General features: G+C 30.8%; 1 long non-coding RNA gene across 2 annotated transcripts; it reads right to left on the minus strand.

Moving 5' to 3' along the window:
- Positions 1-586: 586 nt before the first annotated feature.
- LOC140866459 (uncharacterized) lies at positions 587-3795 on the minus strand. 2 transcript variants are annotated; one of them, XR_012144895.1, is made up of 3 exons: positions 3648-3795; positions 2754-2915; positions 587-2230 (listed from the first exon to the last, which is right to left on the minus strand). It is a non-coding gene; the product is annotated as an uncharacterized lncRNA (long non-coding RNA). The 2 variants fall into 2 exon arrangements; XR_012144894.1 differs by lacking the exon at positions 587-2230 and having other exon boundaries at positions 2574-2915.
- Between the last annotated feature and the right edge of the window lie 1654 nt (positions 3796-5449).

Raw genomic sequence — 5449 nt, forward strand, 5'->3', positions numbered from 1 at the left:
AAATCAGGCTCTACGAATAAAGAATTGAGAGCCAATCGATATCAATTGAGGTCAATGACAAAAACCCCAAAATTGATATCAAGCAATTCAAGAATTATATCTCCAGTATAATGTAATAATTTCAGTATAATCAAAGAAAAGACTCAACTGTAACTGATTTTCTTATCATATCTGTTCTATCAACCTCAATAGCAATATTCATTCATAATCCTATCAATCCTATATTGAATTCCAGTTTACAACTTAATCTAAAGTCGAAAATCTTATCTGGAATATATCTGCACATTCTAACCATTGGTATATCTACCAATTCTGGTTTAATTCTTGAACAGATCTAATGCATAGAATATACTTATTTTGGAACTTTTCTGTAGTCAAACAGAATATACATCAACCGAAATAAAAAAAATCCGTGTTCTAAATTCCATACAATATCATAGCATCATATTCATATGCACTTTCTACTGCTGATTTAGCTTAATCACGTCTTATCATCATCTTCTGCTATTCTGTACTTGGTTAGTGCATCATCATCTATCATGCAACATAAACAAGTATTTCAAAGTACGAAAAAAATCATGTTCAATTTCATGTCATCAAAACTGTAGCTCAATTCTTCAATTCAATTCTCAGATTCTTTCTTCAGATACAGAGGTAAACACATAACAAAGCTTTTAGCTATCAATTAATATATATCTTGCACCAATAATATAACAGATTAACTCAAATAATTCTGTTACATGCAATCTCATTCTCAGATGCAATTTCATGTTGATCTTCTGTATACTTCTGAAATTGTTCTTCTCTGAATCTGCTGTACTTAAACAAATATGCTAGCAAAATATCTTACATTCTTGCATCAATCACATCTGATTGAAACTTCTTTGCACTGATTGCTATGGTATCTCCCTTCACAATTAGTGCAATAATCACTAGCATACTCTGCATTCTAAACCAAACAAATCGGTCTTGGTCTGCTAGAGTTAAATGAATTACTCCCATATTTCTTGTCTCGTATCTACTCTGTGAAGGAAAATTGTAGCTGAGATGGTAATTATCTCACATACCATGGCATGTCTACAATTTCTTTCTGCTTCATAAAATCAGTTTCATCTTTCTAAAAATTTCTTCATCACAATTCACTAACTTTTTGTCAGGTCTTGAAGTTGGTATACAATCAGTTTGATTCTGCATTTATCTACATATTCTCAGGATTTCAATCAACTGATCAAATTCTTCAAACAAACTTCTATAAGCAATATCATCTTCTTGATTCTCTAGTATACGGTTCTGTTCAATCAGAGATACTTACTTCATCTGAGAATAAGGTTCTGTTCAGTCTGGGGTGCTTACTTCACCCGAAGAATCTTATAACAAAATCAATAAGAAACTCATAATTTGTAAATCAGTAAGAAATTCATTTCTCGTAAGAGTAAATCATACTCGCATGCAATTCATCAAATCAAGTAAAGCAGTAATCATGCAATACATCAAAACATGCGATTCAATCTACCCCGCTCAGTTATCTCAGTCCAGAACCTATGCTCTGATACCACCTGTTGTGGGGACCTCGGGTTGTTAATCAAATCTTGAGGCAATTAATCACTAAACATGATTAATTAATAAAGAATCAATTAACATTAATCAAACAATAAAAGAATGTTTAAACAAGAGCTTGAAATTTTTTTTAAAAAAAATTTCAGCACTTCGCTCGATCGGATAAACTCACCCGATCGAGCGAGCTTAAATCATCAGCTCTTGGGTCTGGAAAATAATTGGCCGCGCTCGATCCTACGAACTCACCCGATCGAACGGGCCACAAAATCAAATTCTTTGTTCGATAAAATCACATGCCGCGCTCGATCCTACGAGTTCATGTGATCGAGCGAGCGTGCCCTGTTCGAAAATCTGCAGATTTCTTTTGCTGTCAAACTTTGAACCTTCAATCCAAATCATTCAAAATCCAACTCAAATCATGGTTTATAAAATCTGAAACATGCATATGTACATATATTAAGTCTCAAACATATAAGCATGCATTTATTACATCAAATGGATCATTTAGAAGACGATGAAATACACAACTACATCAAGTTGCATAAGTGTACTTCAAACCAACATAGTTCTCACATGTTTGATGTTTCTAGACAACACAACTAAAACCCGAGTCCTCACGTGCTAAACTCTTTCCCTAGCTGTCAATGTTTTCTTTGACTAGCTCATGCCCCACCTGTTTTCATGCACACATACAAAATAAGACAACAACCGGATAAACTCCGGTGAGAATATAATTCCCAGTATAAACGACATATACATGCGTTAAAATATAAACATGTCAACTCTAACCATTTCATTTCAAGGATAGAGTAATATAACGCATATATCAATTCAAAACATATAAATCAAGACTTCAAATCATACTTCAAATCAAAAGATTTATATAGCGCGCTATCACGAATTGATTCATATCAAATCACTGCCATCAAGATTCGTATCCGATCTTGACATGGATATCCATCTATCATCGTCCCATCAGACTCGAAAATAAGGTCCATCTGACCTTTGCATTAGAATCAATTCAATATCATATCATATCATATCATAAGCAATAAAGATCCACTACCTGAAATGAATCGACAACATCAAATTCTAAATCAAGAATAAAACATAATCAAGTATGTGATTTATTCGGGATAACTCAAGAATCATCATTCTCGAATATCAAATCTCTGACTCTCGATGTCATCTTATACCTTTCATTCTCGTGAATTGTAGACGCTTCAAATCTGAAATCTACAAACTATTTTCTTCAACTCATTATTCAATCTTCAAGGTTACCAAACAATTTCAAATCTTCTTCAAATCTTTCTCGGTTCGAAGGCAACCTTCTCGAGTCAATAAAACTCTTATAAAATCTGAAAATAAGTGGTCAGAATCAAATCAAATCAGCCATGAACTCATATCATATTCAATTCAATCAACAAGACTCGAAATGAAATCAATTCTTGAATCGGTGGCGTATCGATATCAAAATCGGTAACCGAAACTCAATATATCAATCTATCAATCTTCTTCAACTCAAACCCAACATATATCAATATATATAGTATCATATATCAACATATTAGAAGTTGGGAACTTTGTCATAAGCTGTTCGTTGTTCAAGTCATAATTCAATTTCAAATACGTCAAGAATCATCATTCGAACTCAAACTCGTCGATTTGAATTCGATAACATTCACTTCAAATCTGAAATGAAGTTATAATATCTTAATTATCAGCTTTCATGATCAATTCAATCTCATCAAAGTGTAAGCAACTTCAAAACTTGATTAATCAATCAAAATTCAAACCGGCGGCGTAACGATTCGAAACCGGTAATTCCAAAAGCTTAAACACCATTCATACTATGATCTAAACATGATATCAAACTCAATATATCATCAAAATCTCGAAATTCAACAGCCAAGAATTTCAAATTTTCGAAAATGCTTCAAAAATTCATATCAAATCCAAACGACAGTCTTTTACCGATTCGTCTTCGAATATATATTCGATGCTAGCGCATATACGCTTATATCCAAGAATAATCAAATTCCATCTTCAACTTTAAAATCAAGTATAAGAGAACTTAATAAAAGTTGTACCAAAACGTAGCTCTCAGAGCCGTGATCGCGAATATATATTCAACTCTAAATTCTGACGGCCGGATGTCGAAGAATCGAAGGTTTGAGAAGTCAAAAATGGCATCTTCACGTTTTCTGATTCCTTATCCTTGTGTTTCTGCTCCTCACGTTTATTATCTGATTATGCAAGTGGAGATTAATATATATATATATATATATATATATATATATATATGTCAATTTTGCAGTTTAATTCCTGAATTTTGGGCTATTTGTAATTCAGTTCTCGGCTAATTCTTTTAATTCAATTTAAATCTAAATAATTTAAGAATATTAGAATTTAAATCTAAACTCCAAAATTCTCAAATTAAATATTCTCGTATTAAAATTAGAAAGGAAAATTGCATTTTAGCGCTTAAAACTTCGATATTTGCAAATCGGTCTCTGCTCGAGTTTCACTTTCTAACTACTCCTCTTTAAATCTCGGAACGCGGAATTGAAATCTTAAATTCCATAAATCTTCAAGTCAAATATTTAATCTGTTAATTTAAGAATTCCCGGAATTGAAATCTCAAAATTCGTAAATTCTCAAATTAACTATTTTCAACTCGGAAATTAAATCTCTAATTTTCATAAATTCTCCAATCAATATTTTTCCCAAATTCGGAATTTAAATCTCAATTCCGTAATTAAGAACTTAATATTTTCGGGCCTTACATATTATGAAAATGGAAATATTTTTTTCACTATTTTTTCAGTAAGTCTCTTGTCAGATGATCTCACTAATCTATATCTGAGAGACTAGTTGGCTTAGTTCATACATAATGTGAAAAGTACCAATATTTATGGCCTGAAAAATAATATTTTTTCATATGTCGATTGACTAGGAGTAAGGACGGATCCAAGACTTGAGTGATTGAGATGCCGCATACCAAGTGATGGAAATATGCGGTGGCGTCTGAGTTATCAATTTTTAGTATGGAACAATAGTTTCGCTCTTTTGACCTATGGTCTTTGCATTAGTTTCTTTAAAAAAAAATTATGTTTGAGTGTGAAAAATATAAATGCAAAAAAATTGAAAACTAAAGGACATAATATCTAACATCTAAGTGAAAAAGAATGATTCACGACTGATAAATATATATAAGAGTGTCCACACACACATATATATATATATATATATATATATATATATATATATATATATATATATATATATATATATATATATATATATATATACATGTTCGAGGGCCATGAATATCTCTCACTAGCCATTAGCTAGGAAACCAAATTCTAACTTAATAACTCCTAATATGTATAATGTTTTTTTTAACATTTTCGAGGGCCATGAAGATCTATCACTACTATAGAAACCAAATTTTAATTACTTCATAACAATCCTAATTTCTGTTTTTGGTGTCATTTTATACTTTGTTTTAAAATTTTATTTAAAGTTCACATGTATTTTTTTTTTTACGAATTTTTTGAATTTTGATCAATACGAAAAAAGCGAGTTAAATAAAATTTAAAAATTAAGATTTTGCTCACATTTATCGTCAATAATACATAAAAAAATACAAAAAAATAATTTACCTCAATAATAGATTTTGAAATTGAACAATTAAAAAAAAATTGAAGATGAGTGAATTAATCTAGCAACCCAAGACGAATATTAATTCAATGAGCCTAAGACAAATAAATAATATTTTTTTAAGAAAATTAAAAAAACTTGAAATGTGGACTATGAGATCAAACCAAGAATTTGGTTAACCTGGATGTAGGTCTAATTGTTGACTTCATTAAGTTTGTTGTCTATGCAT

This window comes from Henckelia pumila, chromosome 4 (genome assembly GCF_033568475.1).
Source record: "Henckelia pumila isolate YLH828 chromosome 4, ASM3356847v2, whole genome shotgun sequence".
Taxonomy (NCBI): domain Eukaryota; kingdom Viridiplantae; phylum Streptophyta; class Magnoliopsida; order Lamiales; family Gesneriaceae; genus Henckelia; species Henckelia pumila.